Source organism: Triticum urartu, chromosome 1A (genome assembly GCF_056163025.1).
Source record: "Triticum urartu cultivar PI428250 chromosome 1A, HENAU_Tu73, whole genome shotgun sequence".
NCBI classification, from domain to species: domain Eukaryota; kingdom Viridiplantae; phylum Streptophyta; class Magnoliopsida; order Poales; family Poaceae; genus Triticum; species Triticum urartu.
The window spans coordinates 21,177,545-21,198,727 of NC_141873.1; the positions used below are offsets into that span (position 1 = coordinate 21,177,545).

The 21,183-nt window shown below is 47.0% G+C and overlaps 2 pseudogenes across 1 annotated transcript; both read right to left on the bottom strand.

Moving 5' to 3' along the window:
- Positions 1 to 1,207: 1,207 nt before the first annotated feature.
- On the bottom strand, positions 1,208 to 9,357 carry LOC125543419 (disease resistance protein PIK6-NP-like; annotated as a pseudogene). The gene is made up of 3 exons (XR_015617290.1): positions 7,232 to 9,357; positions 5,626 to 6,656; positions 1,208 to 3,190 (listed from the first exon to the last, which is right to left on the bottom strand). The product of XR_015617290.1 is annotated as a disease resistance protein PIK6-NP-like (transcript).
- Positions 9,358 to 9,505: 148 nt separating this feature from the next.
- On the bottom strand, positions 9,506 to 11,418 carry LOC125543409 (E3 ubiquitin-protein ligase RDUF1 pseudogene; annotated as a pseudogene).
- Positions 11,419 to 21,183: the final 9,765 nt, after the last annotated feature.

Consider the following 21,183-nt stretch of genomic DNA (forward strand, 5'->3'; position numbering starts at 1 on the left):
CTGTGGGGCAGCCCAGTTACGTGACATTCCCTGCCTCGCTCGTTTGGGAGATGCGATTAACCGTTTGATACCCCTCAAAAAAAGATTAGCCGTTTCGATGTGCTAAAATATGATTAAACATTTGACTTGCCTAAAAATGTTTGACCAACTGACAGGTGACCAAATGAACCGTTGACTTCTCAGAAAAAACTGAATCTGGAAAATCTGTAAATTTGAAGAATTTCACAAAATTTGTAAAAAGTTAAAAAAAATAATTAAACACGAATTTCAAAATCTTTTTGAATTTGAAAAATATCATAAAAAAGTTCATGAAATTTGAAAATAGTTTACAAGAATTAGAAAATAGTTCATGAGATTTGAGAGAGGTTCACAAATTTTAGTAAAAGTTCATGAACTTGAAACTTTAGAAAAAGTTCACGAAATTTGAGAACTAATCCACCCACCAAATCCTGAAGTTTTGAACTGACCCTATCCCCTTTGTCTGGTTTATAACCATGCTCCTTTCTCCAGCAAAACTCCTGCAAAACATGTGAAATAAAAACACCATTCCAAATGAAGCAAAAAAGTGTAGCACAGAAACAAAGCCAATCCCATGTACTAACTGCTCTTTTATGCCCGGCCGGGGCAATCAGCCACCAATCGCCATTCAAAATTTTGTATATAAAGCCGTGGTACATGCATGATGACACTTTAGCAGATTGACATATATAAGTGGTTGGGAGTAAAGAGTTGATGACAAGTCTGACTAATCAAGCTCACCAGGTCCACGTCACGCTTGTGCACATGATTATCTCTTTGATAAGCCGTTTCTTTGTTCAGTTTATATATATGGCACGAAATTTCCCGGATAACAGCATTTTGGAACTAGCTAGGTCCCATCTTCACCAATATATGATGTTTAACAATGTGGAAAGAATTATAAGTCTCTCAAAATTTGTCAAAGTCTAAGCTTGACCGCTTAACAATGATAGCCGATATTCTTGGACCACAAGTGTCAAAGCCATCGAGACTTTGACCCTTGGTCAACATAGCCGGTTTATACAACAACGTGGTGACAGTTTAGTAAACAAGCCAACCCATGATAAAATTGTAAAAGAAAGGAAAAATATGAAAGTTTAGGAGAGAGCATAAATATTCCAATAAATAGACAAGAGTTTTTATAAATTTTGCAACACAACAATTGTACATATTATAATTGAGAGGGGAACAATCATACATATTATAGTCATTATTTATTTTTAAAAGTCAGGATAGCCATGGAATTTGGTAAAGCTACTGTAGTTTTTTTAATCAATCCCAAATAAAAAATGGCCATATATTTTAATGTTTTTTTGGAATATACTCTTTACTAAAAAACTGTTTTTTATTGTCCTTTAATTTTCACTACTTTTGTGTTTTATGTTCTTTCTTTTAGATCGCTATCTGAAAATCTTTGTTAACACAACTTTCTCTTTATCAAAAGAAACTTCTTCTTCAAAATTGCTCATTTTTGAAAGCATATTTCCCATTTTCTCTTCATTTCAGTCGAGTTCACAAAAAGGAAATTCTATTATTTTCTATTTTATTTTCATTCTACATTATGTTGTCAAAATTTTATGCTGCCTGAGTTGCCATATGATATGAGCAAAAGAACACCCAAGTCATTGTTAAAGCCGTTTCAATGTTGCAATGACCAAACCTAAACGTTTTTCTTTTTAACATTTGATAGACAAAAAAACTCGTATATTTTGTTGAAGTACATACTACTACCTGCATAACTAAATATAAGACGTTTTTGCAGTTCAAACTACAAAAGCGTCTTATATTTTTGTTTCGGAGATAGTACCATAGATAACCAATGCATGTCAATACAGAGAGAGAGAGAGAGGTGAGGAAACCAAGATGATATTCCTGCAAGTTGCAAAACGGTTAGGTCAGACTATAGACAGATTCTTAATTAGTTGGTTATTATAGTAGATGGGATCTTAAGCGGTTCAGGTCAGGAGTGAGCTGCCCAGCCGCCTGCTAGAGCAGCACCAGAGAAGGGCTATCGAACGGAGGGCGGCCATCCGGCAAATGTTACCAACTCCAGCTGCTACATTCTATTGCTTACATCATGGCGAATTATTCCATCAATTTCCATGACATGGATCTTCTACTCTTCCCGAAATGAGACTATTTCAGCACAAATTATGAGATACAACATACGACATACAAGCTTATCAGATAGTACAACATACAAGTCTTCTCTCATATTGTTATAGTAAACGAATGCAACAACAGCCGTCCAACTTAATCAAGCAGGAGAGGATCGACATTGCATTTTCATCAGGAAGTGTTTTCAACAGAAATAATCCATGATACTCGATGCAAAACAGAGCTGAAATCCTACCAAAAGTACACACAACCTGAACACAGAGTACAAGCATCCAACAGAAACACTTGTCCAAAAGTAAACAGTCCTACCTAAACGATCCAACTGAATTTAAATCATTTTTGTTAGCAAGAAGTGAAAGGAAGAGCCGTAGCTGCAGGGCTCATCCATCCTAACAATCCAACAAAAGCCAGACACGCATCACCCCTGCACTAGTAAAATGAAATGGGAACAAGACATGTGAATTCGGGAAAGCAGTTCACTTCACCTTATAAAAGAGGAGAGGAGATGCATTTTGGCAGGGAGATGCTTTCATAATAGAGAGAGATGTATAATTATGAATACCTCATTCGATCGGCTATCAGTCCCGTTCTCATTTCCTCATCGCTATCAGTCCTGTACCAATCAGATCCCCTGCTGTTCAAAGCGAAATGGAGTTCATCCAAACCGGTCAGGTTACCAAGCTCTTCTATGGCACCAACTGAACTCCATGGCAATATCCAACCAGACCAGGAGACAACTCGTAATTAAGTTCCTCATATTTCCAATCCCATGTGGTATCTTTGTGATCCAAGTAAGTAGAACCTGTAGCTCAATGAGCCGAGCAATTCCCGGTGGCAACTCTTGTATGCTTGTCCATCTAAGATCCAGCGTCTCTAGATCATGTAGCATCACAATTTCTCATGGTAGCTTTGATAATGTCCATGCGCCTAGGTACTTTAGTTGGAATAATTTGCTCATATCATACTCCTCCAGATTCTCACAATCTTCAAAATGCAATACACGTAAACTTTCAAAATCAGAAAGGCCAACTCCAAATTCCTGATGCTGATTTGACTGTAAATAAATGATCATAAATCAATGTAGAAATTATTTTATAGTATTTTGAAATGCTAACTATAACTATTAGGTAAAATTCTTGCGTAAGTTAAAAAGACATGACGCACACAACTCTTCTATTGATCTAATGATAGCATTTTAAATGCCCTTAACATCAACGAATCTTATAGTCTGAACATAATCACCGAAATGCATGAATCTGTGATGTTTAGAGTCTGAATTTAATCATGTCTTGACACTAGATTTCTACAAAATTTGGTATCGCACACATTGATCCAAGTTGCACCAAAATAGAACGTCCATCTTAATAGTTGTCTTTTTTTTAGAAAAGGAGGATGACCCCCGGCCTCTGCATCTGGGCGATGCATACGGCCACTTTATTAATTATTATCACAAGACCTTACAAAGCCATACAACAGCAAGACTAAAGCCACCGTCTAAGCAACAACTGTCGCTACACCTATCCAATTGATGAAGGGGCGCAGATAGTCTGGACCTAATACCAAACAGACATCGCAGCCAAACCTAAACATCTAAGACCTGAGATCCCAACCAGGACGCCTGCCGGGTATGGGCCATCTACCAGTCCGGCGCACTCCTCAACCAGGACGCCTGCCGGGTATGAGGCCGCCGCAGCCACCTGCCACCAATCCTTCTTCAGAGCTGTACTGTTGCATGTACCGAGCCATGTCTCTCTGCCATCAACGCCACCACGACGCCCGACAGCGTCGTCCTCCTGCGCGAGTCCATCCTCCCACGGCGAACTCCAAATATGCACTGCGCCACGCCGTCAAGATCCGTCGCCATCAGTGTGTAGGATGAAGCACCGCTCCACCAAAGAATCCGTCCTCTGGTCCCTTCACGTGTGTACCTCCAAGAATGACGCCACCAAGGGAGGAACGACACCAGAGCGCCGCTGTCATCCGATCATCCGATCTATGGTTTCCCCGGAGGTAGCAGAGAGTGGCCTTGAACTTCTCCACGGCGATGCCTTCAAGAAAGGAACAACGCAGATAGCGCCGCCACCGCCAGCCTTAGCAAAAGCCGAAGGCAAGTTTTCACCCAGATCAGTTCGAAGGGATCCAACTCTCGTGCACAGGCCGCCGTCACCACCAGCATCATCAGGCAGGCCCTGGAGTACCGGCAGATCAGCGAGCCGCCGGCACCACGGCATCCAGATCGCCGGCCACGCCGGGCCGCCGCCATCCGCCGCGCCGTCCGAGTCAGAGACGAAGCCGCCAACCGCGCACAGGGACCGCCGCCGAGAGCCCAGTGCCCGCCACTGCTTGCCGAAGCCAACCGCCGCCCGAGCACTGGTGCCACCATGGAGCCATCAGATCGGGGAGGAAGACGTCGCACGCTGACCACCCTCACGGACCCCGCCGCACGCCCGAGCGTCGGCGCCACCGTGGCGCCATCAGATCGGGAGGAGGAGGAGCCCGCGCCTCGCCGCCCCGCGCAGACCACGCCGCCGCCATCGCCGCAACGCCACCAAAGGGGAGCCCCGCAGATCCGCCGAGCCGAGCCGAGCGCCGCCGCGAGGGCCGGCCGGCCCGTGCCGCCCAGGAACCTCGCGAGGAGGGAGGGAGCCCCGCCGCCACCGACGCACGCGCGGGCTTTGCCCGGCGGCGTCTCCTAGCGGCGGTGAGGGAGAAGGAAGGCGAGAAAGGGGAGCGGCAACGGCGATCTAGGGTTCCGCCCGGGCCGCTCGCGGGAGCGGCACGAGGGACGGGAGTATTTCTTTAAAAATCTGATGTTTGGAACCGAATTTTAAAACCATCTTAATAGTTGTCTGGGCATAAAAAAATAGTTACTTGGTCTAACACCAATTTCTGCACACACTGAACCATGTCTGATTGCAATGATCTACCCGAGGACAAATTACAAATATTCCATCTCTGGATACTGTAAAATTATAAGACAAATGATACCACAACATGTTCGTAGATTATCATCAGTGAGGATAGCAGAAAAATTGAGTGGTTTAATGCATCATTTTAGGTTGATTTTTTCATCACAAACAACGATCAAAATAGCAGACCAACTAAACTGAAATGGTGAACTGAAGGAAGATTTATGTCAAACATTTTTCAGCATCTTATAGCCAGGTTTTGGAACGAAAGGTTTACCTGTGGACTGTGGTAACTTGCTACTACCTATGTGCTACAATCCTTTTCCAAAAAAAAAAAACCAGCGTGCTATAATATCTTAGGTACATTTAGTTATATACTACGCGAAAAATTTCAGTATGGTGCATGTGTGGTAAAGGATTCCTACAATTATGCAAGCCATGTGGCTAAAGTACTGTTAGGGCTGAAATATTGTGCAATCTTCACTGTGTGCGAAATTAATAGTGGAAGCACTAAAGATACCAGAAATAATGTAAACTACACATGTTACGTTTGCGGAGGGAATGGTAAAAGCTAAGTCACCTCATATCTTCTAGCAGCTCTCTCAGCTTCGCAATAGATGTCATTTCATCCTAAATATCAATGTCTTTTATGAATCATCTGGTAAAGGCACTTTGTAGATCACATCCTTGATAATCCTCTTTATATCCGGCTTTTGTGAGACTGATACAAAGGCTTGACAATGATAATGCCCCCGAATCTTGCGATAGACCTCATGCGCTAGAGTTGTTTTCCTCAATCCACCAAAACCAACAATGGACAACACCCTGCGATGATGCTTGGTCGACCTGTCTCCTTCCATCATCCATTGGCAAGATCGCCTCTTGGACCGTCAATGCCCACAAGGTGTGCTTCCTCTGCAGAAAGAGCAGACAGCCGAGGATCCACGGCTGCATGGTCAGAGGAGGTGCTACAGGCAATATCGTCCAGCTTGCAACTGCCCTTCAGCTCTTTCACTTTCTTGACGCGAGCCTTCAGATCATCAACTTGGTTGTGATTCCACGCCGAGACCCAAGTGTCTTAAGACGGTGAGCAGTCTTGCGAAAGAAGTCCATGAAGCTTCCATGGCGCCCGCCACTGCCAAGCTGATGAATGAACTTGTCGACACAATCTTCGATGTCATAGGCCAGCTCTCTCACCAGCGATATACATGCCTTCACTTCGACATCTGGATCAACTAGCATGGTGTACTTCTGGACCGCAGCATGCATGCTAGTCAGCTCGGATTTGAGGGAGCGGATCTCGCGACGGACCCCTTTCAGGCAGCCGCACTCACCGGCAAGAAAAGCGGTGAGCTTCACCAGGAGGGGACCCAACGTGCCCAGTGAAGCGCTCACCACCGGCGCCATTAGTCTCTGTCTCTACTCCTTGTTCTGCACTCCAGCTCTTGTTTGTGTGTGTGATGGTTGTGGGGAGAACTCAGGCAAGCAGGAACACGGATGAAGGCCTTGTTACCAGACCAGTTGCAAGATTTACCTTGGATAATAACGATGGCTGGCATGTGCATTTGGTCAACACGCCTCACGCGCTGCTAGCATGTGCTGGAGCTGGGCCTGAGTAAGTTAATAACAACTTATGTCAGGTCACAACAGGTAGGGAGAGCCTCGTTAGCAGTAATGAATTCAGGTTAATTATAAAACCGAGGCAAAACTTTTGGCCCTCAAGCGTTCATCTCGATAGCCACTTGTACTACATATTATAGTTACACTTTGTTTTACGCGCTGGGTGCGCGTACGCGAATCTCATACAAGCATCACAGCTGGATTCAAACCTCGATTAGTCAATGGCGGCAACTGTACACTAGCATTCAGATAGGACAGAGACGAATGGCCAATGTATCGACTTTTTTAGCACCTAAATTGGATTTTGTTTTATGGCTGAAATCATGTATGTAAGCCTCTGCTTGCCTTTCAGTTTTCGCCATCCAAATTCAACCCCTCTAGTCACCTTCTCTAAAATAACACTAGTGCATATCCACAAGCCCCCCATTTCGGATCCGAATTCGGATCGGGTCAACGAACCAAGATTGTTTCTGCTATGATGTGCCTTAGGCTGTTTTATGTTGTGGAAAATAAACAGCAGCTGTCTAGAGAGAGAATAGTGGTTTCAAAAAGTAATTTGTTAATACCTGTCGATGCATTTCGGCGCACAATCTACTCTGTTTGCGCGTAGCTGCAGCTCAACTACTGAAACAGACATAGATGGCGAGATTACGGCACAGCTTCATCCAATAGAAGAAACAGCTAAACCATGCATGCCAGTTAAGTATCATACTTGTATGGGCCAGGCATGAAGAGAGCATTTCCTGACTGTACCACCGATGTGCACGTCCTTCTCAGCTGCATAAAACGAAATAATAGGAGGGTGAATACATGTAAGATGTACCTAACTGCTACTTTCTGGATTTACACCAAGCCTAGCAATTACCACAAAGTTTTTGTAATTTTTTTGTAAAACCAATTGTGACTACGGTGCTATTTGTACACGGACAAGGGGGGTATACATGTGTCGCTTACTCACTTGTGAACAAAAAGGAACGCTCGGGAAAAATCTAATCACTAATGATACTGATAACAACATGGAGATCAACCACAAAGTGGCAAGTTGAACTATTTGCAAGAGATAGCCGATAGAGCAGCCGAGTCAATGCAAGAAAGAACCTGGCGGCTCAAGTGGAAATGTGGAATATCTCTAGGAGCCTCAGACGTCCATATCAACTCCATAATAAAGAACCTAAAACGCGGTGAACTTCATGCGCCTACCACTTTCTGTTCAGCAGGATAATGACATCCACCCAGTTGGAATAGCCAGTTTCAGATTAAAAGTTAGCACTAAAAACGTTCAAACGGCAACTTCACCCAGCACGACGCGCCATGGGCAGTAATTTTGCTTCATCTAGAACAAAACCAGCAGCTGTTTAGAGACAAAATTATGGAGCCAAAGATTAATGGGCAAACACATGTCGACACATTTCTAATCAAACAAGATTAGCAAATCTTACCTCACCTTTGCACCAACTCTGAATGCACGCTCAACCACCGAAACAGACATGGATGGCAGGATTAGGGGACATCTTAATCATTGCACCTCCAAACACGCACTCCATACAATTATAGAGGAAACATCATAATCATTCCGGTTCAGTGGTTGCATTATACTTGGTTATTGAGCATGCCTGAAAGGAGCGTTTCTTGGTATGTTGGTTGGTCGATTTACCAGATGAAAGCTGCAGAAAAGCATGTAGCAGCAGCAGCAGCACTCCAAATACTACTACTACAAAGAGAGCAAACTGATGATAGGCCTTCAAACTTACTGCAAAGATAGCCGGCCATCAGAATATTCTACGAGCTTTTGAGATGCCAGGATTGCTGCAAAGGTAGACGTTAGCCTTCTCGGTTTCATAAAAAGGAGCAGTATAAAAGACAGTAAAAGAAGGATAAATTCATGTGTGGTTGCTGCCCAACTTTCTATGGCTTTACATCAGGACAGTGATGCAGGGTGACTGGCAGTTGCAACACTTGCATAGATCTGAGGGCAGTAAACAAATATCCTGTTTCAGATATGTCATCCAGAAGAACTTAAATATCTGAATATGATTAAAGTACCTGAAGTATGACGACAAGGAGCTACATCGGAATTTCAGTCAGACAGCCGCAGATTATTTTTGCAAAATAATAGTAATAATGAGGACTTGTTCTCTGTGGACAGATGAAATGAATATGGTGCATTGACTTGTGAACAAGAAAGGAACACCCAGGGAATCTAATCACTTATAAGCATAGCGATAACAACATAGAGATTATCCACAAAGTCATGATATATCTGCAAGCGATTGATGATAATAGCTAACTCAAGAAGAGCAGAAAATATCTAGGACGATATATGTTTAACTGAACCATTCAAACATTGTAAACACCAGGCCACATTAAATTAAATACACAATGCGGACATGTAAAAAGTTGGGTAACTTCATGTGTAATTGCTGCAACTTTCTATGATCAGGACAATGATGCAGGGCAATTGGCAATTGCAACACTTGCATAGATCTGATGATAGTAAACAAATATATTGTTTCAGATATGTCATCCAGAAGAACTTAAATATCTGAAGACGACGGGCTACATCGAAATTTCAGTCAGGCAGATTATTTCGCAAAAATATTAATGAGGTCTTGCTCTCTGTGGACAGATGAAATGAAAATGGATGCATTGACTTGTGAACAAGAAAAGAACACCCAGGGATTCTAATCACTAATAATCATAGTGATAACAACATACAGTAGAAATTATCCACAAAAGCCATGGTATATCTGCAAGAGATAGATGAGACTAGCTAACTCAAGAAGCCGGAGACTAGAGCGGAAAATATCTAGGAACATATGTTCAACTGAAGCATTCACACATTGTAAAGACCAGGCCAAATTGAATTAAATGAATCAAAAATCATCAAACACATTGTTTGCTAGTACCAACAAAACAATTTATCACCTAGGTTCCAAATGCTCAATTCAGAATCACAGTGGACATCTCCCCTGTAACTAATATAGCAGATTGCTGCTCCTATGTACAACACCAATTCTGTTCTACAAATCGTCGTGTTTCCTTTCTTTCTTCTATAAATACATAAAAACATAAAACAGAAGCAATCAGCAACCTTTTTTCTTTGGGTTCAGAGTTCAGGACTATCTCTGCACCATCGTGTCGGCATGGCCGTCTTCCAGCCTCCAGCTCATGCTCCGGCTTCTCGAGCCATGGCTGAACACGGCGGAATGATCCGATGCCTCGGTCATCTCCTCGGGCCTCATGTGGGAGGACGAAGCGTGGGAGCTCGCCGAATGACCGCGGCCGAAGCAGGCAAACATATTGCGGAAGACGCGTCGGATGGCGCTCCTCTCGGTCGACCGGCTCTGCCTTGACCCCCACGAGATCCTCCTCGGCGCGCCGCCGTGGTTGAAACCGCCGTCCATCTCCGTGTAAACGACCGGGAGCTCCCTCTCCTCGGGCCTCCTCCCGCCGGCGAACCTCCCGACGGCAAACCCGCCTCCGGGCAGCCTCCAGATGGTCAGGCCCACGGTGGTCTCCTCCTCGGCCCCGGCGCTGGCGGCCTGTGACCTTGCCGCCGCGGTGTCGGTGGGCATCTCGTGGCGGCAGACGGGGCACGAGTTGCGGAGCTGCAGCCAGGGGAGGATGCAGTCCTCGTGGTAGATGTGGGCGCAGGGCATCTCCCTGGCCTCGGCGCCGAGCTCGAAGGGCTCCTTGCAGACGGCGCAGTGGCAGTCGGCGGCGACGTGGGAGGCCGCGATGGCGACGGTGGGCATGGACTCGACGGCCGCCTTGGACGCCGGCGGGGTCTCGCGGGCCCGGGTGAGCCCGCCGGCCTCGATCTGCGCGAGCTGGCCGAGGAGGCGCTCGAAGCCGGACCCCATGAGGAAGTCCGACATGCTCTCCGGCAGCGGGCGGAGGCCCGAGCCCGCCCCGTCGTCGTAGAAGAGCTCGAAGCTGCTGGCCGCGGCGAGCGCGCCGTCGTCGTCGCCGTTGTTATCTTCCCCCGCTGCCGCCCCCGCGCCGAGCGCCGAGCGCCGCAGCACGATGACCGGGTTGAACGGCGCGCGGTCGCCCCCTCCCCCAGCGGAGGCGGCCGCGGCAGCAGCAGCGGCGGCCCGGCGGCTGCGGCGGAGGCGCAGGTCGTTGGCGTGGTGCGCGCGCGGGCGGCGGAGGTAGGCCGGGGCCGGCGGGGTCCGGCGCATCTCCTCGAGGAACCCGCCGCCGCAGTCCGGGCAGGCGACGTCGCCGCCCCCCTCCGGCGACGACGCGGCGCGCACGAAGCGGTCGCAGCTGTAGCACCAGTAGGACGCCGCGCTGGCGGCGGGGGAGGTATCCATGGACCGAGAAGCACGGCAAGAAAAGATCCTGACTTTGACTTTTTCCCCCGAGCTCAGATCTGGGCGGCAGAGATCAGCACCGGAACGCTCCTCCCTTGGCCGGCGGTTATGCCTCACCCTCGGCGACCGGTCCGGCGACGTAGAAGAGGAGAGCGTCGGATCCCGTGACCGGCGGCGAGGGTGGAGGAGAAGTGGTGGGAGGAGGAGGAGGAGGTGCTGGTTGTTGGGTGGGGGAAAGCCGGAAGGGAATGGAGGAGACGGTGGGGTGGGGGAGGGAGGGGGTTTTAACCGGCGGGCGACAAATCAAAGCGCGTGGAAATGGAAACGGAAGCGGGGAGGAAATGGTGGTGGTTTATTGCTGTGGGTGTCGGGAATGAGAATGGCGTGACGGTCGGTCTCCGAGCGGCTTGCTTCGTCGCCGTTTCTTTTCCTCTTCTTGTCGTTCGTTGCCGGAATTGCCGCCGAGGAGAGGAGGCCACCGTTTGTACTCCTCCATTTTGGTTTGGTTTGGTGGCAGACACGGTTGCGCCGGCCGGCCGGGCCGGGTCCTCCGTCGTCCAACACGCAATTCTTTCTCTCTCTCTCTCTCTCTCTCTCTCTCTCTCTCTCTCTCTCTCTCTCTCTCTCTCTCTCTTTTCCGTTTTTAGCTGCTGGAAAGGTTTTCTTGTTTTGCACCTTTTTAAATGCACACGTACTCTTTATTCAAAACAAAAAAAAGCACACGTACTCTTTATTCAAAACAAACATAAAAAGGCACCAAAAAATCATTGCCATTTGAGGCCCAAGTTTAGCGAGGTCGGGTGTCGGAGTTCGATGGTTCAACACCGGTGATGGATATCCATGTTTGTGCCAGCATACACGCAGGTTCGGACCAAGGGCCCATGCATCGATCCCCTGCACATTCTTCCCGACATTCCGAGACCCTGGGGAAAAAAGTGAAGATTGTAATGTCATTCGTCTTTGGTTTCCGGTGTCGGTGAAATGGCGCTTCTTTGGTCACGGCGGGAAAAAACGTGTACAAAGGTTGGCAATTCCTTTAGGCCTCCTTTGATTCATAGGATAGGAGTTTTATAGGAATAAAAAAATCATAGAAAGTGAGATGACATGCATCTCAATTCCTACAGAGAAAGAGATGTTATTTGGTGCATAGGATATGAATTTTTCCATTGAGTCTAGGCTAATGTTTTCTTTCCTCCAAAATGTGAAGGATTGATTCCTATCCTATATAGGAATAGAAATCCATTCCTATAAACCAAAGAGCTTCAAAGGAATTTTTCCTTTACAAATCCTATCCTATAGAATTCCTACAAATCAAAGGAGGCCTCAGATGATTGTTCGGGAATTGGGCTCGACAGCATTATGCATTGCCAAAAATTCTCAAAGAGTTGCTCTTTAGAGAGCACAGCATGATGAAATTTGTAAGGTGTGAGTGTGGGTGTGTGTTGGGGGGGGGGGGGGGGGGGGGTTAGGGGGGTTATTATCCATCATTGGCTTCTATGGTGGTAGAACCCGTCGAAAAGGTCTAAGAGGCGGTGGTTTACCCTGTAACAGCCCATGAACTCAGCGGATACTATGACAACAATATCATCGAGTTTTACTAATTTAGTTGTTCCGATATATGACTTCACATTCATGGACATTAATAAGATCCTTCCAACGAATTGTTGCTACAATTGAAAAAAATGGAAAAGCTCGCGCTCTTTTTATCGAGAGAAAAAGTCGGTGCATAACATATCGCTATTATATTCAATAATTTTCTTCTTGGTAATAATAAAAACTATTATGTTTTATCATAAATTTTGCAGATAAATAGTTGGCTGCCATATGCACATGACAGATGTGTTTCCAAAATTTTGTGGAACATCTAAAAATATGAAATTTTTTTATTATTATCACTGTAAACTAAATGGTGCAAATAGACTCGAGAGCACAAAATCCACTTTGGATAGCTGTCTATCTACAAATAAAAACTACACATACAAAGTTACTTTCTTTCAGGGATGTATTCATATTCGCTGAAGCAATGAATCGGACTTTTGGGTTTTCTTCAATCTTTCTTTTACTCCCTCCGTCCCAAAATATAAGAACGTTTTTCACACTAACGTTCTTATATTTTGGGACGGAGAGAGTAGTAAAGAAGGATGTCCCGGCTTTGATAATTTCCTAAAACCAAAAAGACTATTCATTTGGTGAGCAGGGGGAATGTGTTTGTGAATTCTTCAAGTCATCTTGGACTAAAAAAATGCCCCAGCTAGCCTTCATTTTCCCCCAAAACAAAGAAAAGTACAGCAAGACCTCTCCATGTTGGATGCTTCTTGGGTCCATCCGCCCAAATCCCAGCCAAAACAATTAACTTCCCGATTAAGCCGACTAAAAACGTGTCTTATAGCAAACCAAGGCATAGGGATAACCTCCTCCTTCCCCATGCCTTCCTGTGAATGAAAGCGACAAAGCCAAAAAGTGATTAAGAAACGGATAACCATCCAGGCTGGGGACGGAGGAGTCAAAGTCAAGGCTGGCGCGCTACCTGCCGGCCCTCCCGTCTGCCGGTGCCGGCCATCATCGGCGACCGACGGCGACGCGCCAAGTGACACAGCCCCGGGTCGTCGCCGCCGCTGGCCGCGTTTTCCAGATGGACGGAGATTTCACGCACTCCGTCACACGGTAAGATGCCGGCGATCTTTTTGCGGATGCCCAAAAGTGCGTTGGCGCAGAGAAATTAGAGCTTTAGGCGTGATCGGCGCGTGCTTAGTCTAATCGGTGGAGTAAATTAACGGTGATCGAGAACAAGACAAGAGTGCTCCGGCTGGCTGGCTGGCTCAACCGGAACCGGCCGGTTCCTTGATCACAGGAATTAATTATTAAACCAATTAGGAATATATATCTATCTAGTATACGAGTATATATTAACAAACTAATTAAGATTCTGTGTACTATATCAACCAACCAATTAAGAATCTGTCTATATCTTTCTTTTTCTTTCGAGAATGCACCGTGCGGAGGCGTATCAAATTCACACAAGAAGAGCCGAGACACAGCGCCTTTCGGCGTACAACGGCACAACCCTAATCGGAGGGGTAGCAATCACACCACACCAAAAGACCCACAAGTGCAACGACGCAAAACCCGCCTTGTCCAACCCCAAGCGAGAAATGGCGAAGAGAGAGGGCGTGGAGGGCCGAGACCCGCATCGCAGCCAACGATGACATCGAGCCACACTAAATCAACGAGCCTTAGCGTATAAGAGAATCGCCAAGTGGTCGGAACCAGACGGACCTGAGGAAGACGCCATCCAAGAGGTGTCGATGACGAAGTACATTGCGCCCCATAGGCACATACCCGCGACAACGAGCAAAGTAACACACCAACCAAGCCTCGCCGCTGAAACTCACGAGGTAACCAACTCCAGCTTCCTCTAAGGTAGACTCCATGAGCACCTAGGTAGCGCCTCCAAGGAGGGGACAACACCGTGCCGCCATCACTACATGGCCTGAAGAACCGAACCTAGCATTCCCCTAGGTGCACGGGGAGGGAATAAACATGGCCGTGACAACGCCTACATGGAGGAGACGGCGCCGGCAAGCGTCATCGTTGTTCGCATCAGCAAGGCACCCGAGCAAGGCAAGGATTTATCTTCAGCCAAGTCCACACAGTAGGGAACACCTTCGTACCGCTCACGCTAGTTTGCCACCATGCGATGGGAAATCATGCCGCCATCGGCGCCTCAAAGCCGCACCACCCCCAAATGACCAGATACGTCACTCCGTGAAAACAACGAAGCACCTCACTGCCACCTTCCCCAGAGCCAGCGTGGGCTTCACCGGTGGCTTCTCAAGTGGCAGCGAGATGAGAGGGAAGGAGGGGTGGAGTGTGGCGGTGCGATTTAGGGTTTCCCCGAGTCATCAGAGGAGGGCGACACAGGTGGAAGGGTGAGGGGGTCGTCTAAAACCACGAATAACAGTCTATTGTTCAATTGTGTATATCTATATCTATACACATATATTGTCGAAACTTCTTTTTTTAGGGCAATATGATCAGGTAAGGACCACGCATGTGGTTTTAACCACTAATCAGGCCGCGCGGCCGGCACCATGCCTGCCTGCTTGTTTGCTTGCATGTGAACTTGCTTAGTTAACAGCAGCTAGCGCCTAGGTATACGTGTTGCTGCATCCAACGTTCAAAAGCTAGCTCCAATATATGTTTGTATGCTTTTGCTGCCATGCTCCAGTTGGTTCTGCAACTTGCAGCTGATATATAGTATCATCATCTTGGTTTGCTCACCCATCCCTCGTATCCTCCATATGGTCCTGCTTATCTCATCTTCAAATATTTCTTTTTTCCTTGACAGCTATGATCTGATCCTCAAACCGATTGTGCTGGCCGCAACTGGCTCTACTGTTTAGGGCCTCTTTGGTTCAACAGAATTCCATATAAAATTTGTAGAGGATACAATTTCTTCAGAATTTATTCCCCCTTTCTATAAAGTATTTTTCCCCTTTTTTAGCACATACCAATAATTAAGTTAGTATTTGTGTTTGAGTAAACTAGATTCCACATGCTTTTTTTGCAAGAAAAATATATGTTTCTTGTCACGAGTCCTTTAAAACTAGATTCCACATAGACATGTTCTGATGGATATATTTGTGAATCAACTTACTATGGCACGAAAAACAAGTGCTTAGTTTAAAACAGTTTTTACTCACAAACCAGTAGGTAGACCGTTATGAAATTTATGTGCTAAAACAAGTTTCTTGGTTTAAAAATTGTTTTGTTAAGTCTTAAGAGTTTGTCTATGTATGTTTTGGAAACACAAATTAGCTCGACAAAAGTAACATGCAATACAAACTTGTACTTTCATGATGTTACGTTGCTTTGGAGAAACTAGCGCATGCCCAAGAAACTACAAAAAAAAGTATTTAATGATTTGCAAGCAAGTTTTTTCAGAAACGTGCTTTTCATCACCAAATAATGTACAATAAATGATTGATTTACTGTGGTAGATGATCGGTCCAAACTAGAAAATATTTTTTTACCACTAAACTTGCTTTTCATTACTGAAAGTTGATTTAAAAAAATACTCGTCTGAATATGCTCATGCGGGATCTAGTTTGGAAGACTGGTTGGGAGGAACACACCGGTAAAAACAGATTATGATTTGCACGTTCGGTTTGAAAGCAATGCAATTTTTAATGTTTGAATTTAGCAACATCTATTTCGGCTATATATAATTTATTGTTGATTTTGATTTGTAATACAGTTTGCATGAGCCCAAAATTAAAGAAAATCACACGAATACTCACTAGATTGGTCTTCTTAATTTAACTGTATGAGTCAGCAACAGTAACTGAGACAAGGCAAAGAGTGGTATAGTGCTCTAAGGCCCTTCCTAGTGCTCTATATGGTGTACATGTGCTAAGAATTCTACAGAGGCAAAAGACTGACACGGCAAAGTAATTAAGGAGGCGAGAGAGTACTTTGGTTATCCTAGAAAGAAACGGTGTCAAGCACACAAGCCTAGCAAAACAACTATGCGTGAGAGTTTGACTGCTAAGCTATTAAATGAAGAAAACTTAACTACAAAAAACTAAGCATCTATACATAGAGGAGTTTAGTTACTAAGACTTTTTATGCATTTCACATATTGTCTAAGCATCTTTGCATTGGAAACAATAGCAGCCTGGCTGACAGACTGGCTCCTCAGCTCAACCGGCCGGCTCCTTGTTAAGAGGAATTAATTAACCAATTAAGAATCTATCTAGTAACTAATCAAGAATTTGTCTATAGTCTATACAGATATATGATCGACAAGTATGTGTATCAGGTAAGGGCGATACATGTGGTTAACCATTAATCAAGCCGCAGTATGGGCTGGCTTAGTAGTTACTTAATGGAGTAATAACCTAGGGTTTTGGATGTTGCTGCATACAGCATTCAAACGCTAGCAACTTGCATATGCTCCATGCCGTTTTGCAACTTGCAAGAATATCATCTTGGTTTCCTCACCTCTCTCTTGTATCGACATGTCTTGGTTATCTGATATAATACTGATCAAATTGGTTACACACTTGCGCTGGTCCAACTAGCTGGAGGATTAACCACTACACCTAGTAACATGCTGCTACCAATCTCGATCGACCGAACCAAATCTCAATCGATCTCTGTATGGGATGTTGTCAAACCAAGATGAAACTAGCTAGAGTATTTAGATACATACATACATCATTTCGATGGTGTCAATCCAAATAACTTCCGTTTCGTCAACATTTTCAAAGTCGTTCCAACATATATTAATTGTTTTCAATCACATGCACACATCCAAAAGGGGGAAAATGTATATCTTTTAGGGGCTGTATCTCAAGCTATTGATAAATTAAGTCAGCCTTATGTTGAGAACGTTAGATGTGTGCATTTGGTTTAAAATAATTTGGACAAAAAATAAACCTAGACATTCGCCGCGACCCCCTGAAACAACCCTAGACATCCAACCCACTCCCACCGAGGAGGCCATGTGTCCCCTTCTCCTTTGCTACCACTCCAACGGCGAGAAGGGTAAGGACCCTAGATATGTGTTATGACACTGTTGTTGGGTCTCTTAATATTAGAATTTGGTTCCATAAATGCGGCGTTGTGGTGTCTATGGTGGAAACATGCGGATTGAGATTTCTACTCTTGGTCGATCTTTGTTATCGACGCAGATGATGGTGGGGGATTCGTCTGGTCACCACTCTTCTTGAGTGGTGAATATAATCGTGTCTTTGTGTTATACATGTGGTCTTCGAAGGCGTCTTCCAGTGAAGTGGACGACGTCGCTTCATGTCTTGCTCCTTTGGATCTTTCTCCCATCGGTGAGCGGCAATGTTTGACCAACTTCAGTGCCATGGGCGAGCTTAGGCCTCCCTAGATCTGTCTGGCTGGTGGAGGTGGTCTCTCATTCTTCTTTCGCACCTTCTTCTCCGGGATGGTGAAATGTGTTTTAAATCGCTGTTGCTGGTGTCTTCTAGTTCCGACCGACAATTTCCTAGTCGTTGCATCATAATGTTTCCCTGTATACGATGGTGTTTCAGATGTCCAGAGGCCGCATGGAGCCTCTCTCACAATGCACCATCAGCGAGCATGGGAGGAAGGCGATGTCAATCTCCCCAAGGACCCTATGTGTCATTTATAATTTATGTAAGATTAGCCTTTGTAAGGATTGGTCGACTATAATTTAGTTCCTTAGCGGTTGTCAAAGCAGCATGGAGTGGAATGGGCCAATAGGCTGTGACAGTGAGGATGTACTGATCCTCTTGTCAAAAAGGGTACAGCTGTGGCAATTTATTCGCCCGCATTGGTCGGAGTTATCCTTTTATCAGATCATTGAAAACTGTTGAGTATAAGGATTATCAGAAAGTATATGATAGATTAGGATTTGGTCCTGCCTTATCTTGTATTTCAAGTTAGTCTTTGTACTTCTATATATATGCCCGCAAGGCTCAAGCAATACAACGAACTATTTCACCAATCCCTCTCTCTTCCTTCTAACATGGTATCAGTTTCGGGTTCTAAACCCTAGCCGCCGCCGCTTCCGCACCCGCGCGCCGCTTTCTGGGCGGTCGGCCTCCATGACCGCCGCCGGTGGCCGCGCCGCCCGTACCTAGGGTTCGTCCGCCGCTCGTGTTGATCGGCTGCCCTAGAGAGTCTTTTTCCCAAGCGCTTGCTCCGGGTTTTTTTGCTCTCTCGTCGGTCGTTTTGATCGATGTTTTTCTTTTTAGTTTTCCGATCTATGATTGATCGGTTTGCGTCGCACGCCGCCGTCGTCGACCACCGTGCGCCTCTACTCCGACACCGGCGCGACCGGCCGGCCTCTTCACCGACCCGGCGGCCCCTAACGGCCGTCGTTGGTGCGTCTGCTCGCCCGTCGACCCGACCCGGCGGCCTTGCGCGACGGGCGGCCTCTCACGGCCGTCGTCCGCGCATCGGACCGCTCGTTGACCTACGCCGGCCGTCACTGCCCTGTCCCGAGTTCAGCGCGCCCCTTCACTGATCGAGCAACGGGCTGCTGCTGCGTCGCCCTATCGGACCGCAGCGCCGCCGCCGGCTGCACTGAACCGCACCACCACTGCATCGCCCCTTCGGGCCGTAGCATCGTGGCACGTGGTCCTCGCCGCCGCCCTGAGGCCATTCCTGTGGTTTCACCATCTCGCATGCTGCCGCTGCGTCGCCCCTTCGGGCCGTTGTGCCGCGGCCCGCGGTCAACCGTCGCACCGAGGCCGTGCGCTCTAGGTCATCCCCGAGGCTGCACCGACCCTCGCGCTGCCGCTGCGTCACCCCGTCGGGCCGTAGCGAGCGTGGCACGCGATCCCTGCAACCGCCCCGAGGTCTTCCAGCCGTCGCCCCGACCTGCCCGCCGCCGCTGCGTCGCCCCTTCGGGCCGTAGTGCTAGCGCCGCGGCCCGTGGTCCAGTTCGCCGTCACCGCGTGTCGACCTCCCGTGGTATGCGCCGCATCGTCTCCATTGGCGCGGGAACACCACCTTCCACGTCGATCGGTATTCGTCAAGTTGTCAGGGTTCTTCGCCTACTTCGAGCACCGCCGCCGCGCTCCTAGCCTAGCCTAGCCGCCGCCGCTCTTCTTTGGCCGCTGCCGCCGCTACCCCCGTAGCCACCCGTCGACCTCATTCGTCTTCATTCAGCACATTCCCATCGCCAGCGTCACCGTCATCTACCCCGGCCGCTTCATCTACTCCGACAACCGCGTGTGACATTGGCCTCACGCCGATTGGTGCTGCAACCGTCGTCGAGTCCTTCTCTGCTGGCCTCTCCAACTTCTTCGACATGGCGTACAACTCGTGCACGTCTCAATCTACGCATGCCCGATGCTGGCGACACCGTCACGTGCCTTCATCCACGACGTGTCCCCGGGTCTGGCAAGCCTGGTGCCGCGCTTCGTCAACTTCGTCTTCGTCCGTCTACGCATGCCCGGTGCTGGCAACACCGACGCGTGCCTTCATCTACGATGTGTCCCCTTGGTTGGCAACCCCGGCGCGACGCGTCGTCAACAACGTCTTCTTCCCGGCGCACCACTACTTCGACACTACGATGCCCATGACTAACTCGGCGCCTCCTTGCGCCCGTGGCTCCACGGCGACTTCCTCGATACTGGCTACCCTGACTCGACATCGACCACGACATTTTTCGCACGGCTACCTCAACCACGACTCCACCACCCACGCTCTCGGCTACATCGACAAACAACACAAAGGGCTACCGCCTTGCTTGAGCAACCTCGTCGGTTGCACTCCAGCCACGACTCCACGATGCATCGACCGTTACGACTGTGGGGGGTGTCTGTTGGCTTGCCTTCGGATTCTTCTCCAGTCTCACAGTCTGCGTCGCTACCGTTGTGACTGTGGGGGGATGTTGAGTATAAGGACTATTAGGAAGTATAGGATAGACTAGGATTTGGTCCTGCCTTGTCTTGTACTCCAAGTTGGTCTTTGTACTCCTATATATATATGCCCACGAGGCTCAAGCAATACAATGAACTATTCCACCAATCCCTCTCTCTCCCTTCTAACAAAAACCAATCACATAATTATTACTTTTGAGAACACAAATCACCGATTGAATTTTTTTTGAGACAAAAAATGCTGAAATTTGGAGTGGGCTTTAGGCCTATCTAGCAATTTTTGAAAATCTCTAAGGGGCCATGTGGGTTTATTGGCACTAGGTGAAGGTGGGAAGTTTAGTCCCACCCCGGAAGTGGAAGATGAGTTGGACCTCTTTATAAGGGATGTTCTTTCACATGATATTGAAGCTTGAGAATAGAAGAGGCCCTCGCGCACTCCTCCTCCGCCTAGCTCTGATGGTTAGATTCCTTGTGATGGAACGAACCCATGAGGGTTCAAGTCCTAGACTTGGTATTGATGGTTGTATTTTCTTGAACTTATTTCAGGCCTTCCGGCGATATGCATTCAGTGTGAGTAGACGTTCCCGTCGACTAAGAAGACGTTCGTGGCGACTTCGTCAATTTCAAGATGATGTGCTGGCTCCGTCTCTCGAAGGTGCTTATTGAGGTGAGTGTATATGCGTATGTATGAGCGTCTGTGTCTGCACTGTGTTTAAAAAATATATAATTCTCCACATTTGTAAACGATGTCATACATTGGTGAGCATGACATAGCTAGTTCCAAAACGATGTTATCCTGGCTACTATAGAAAC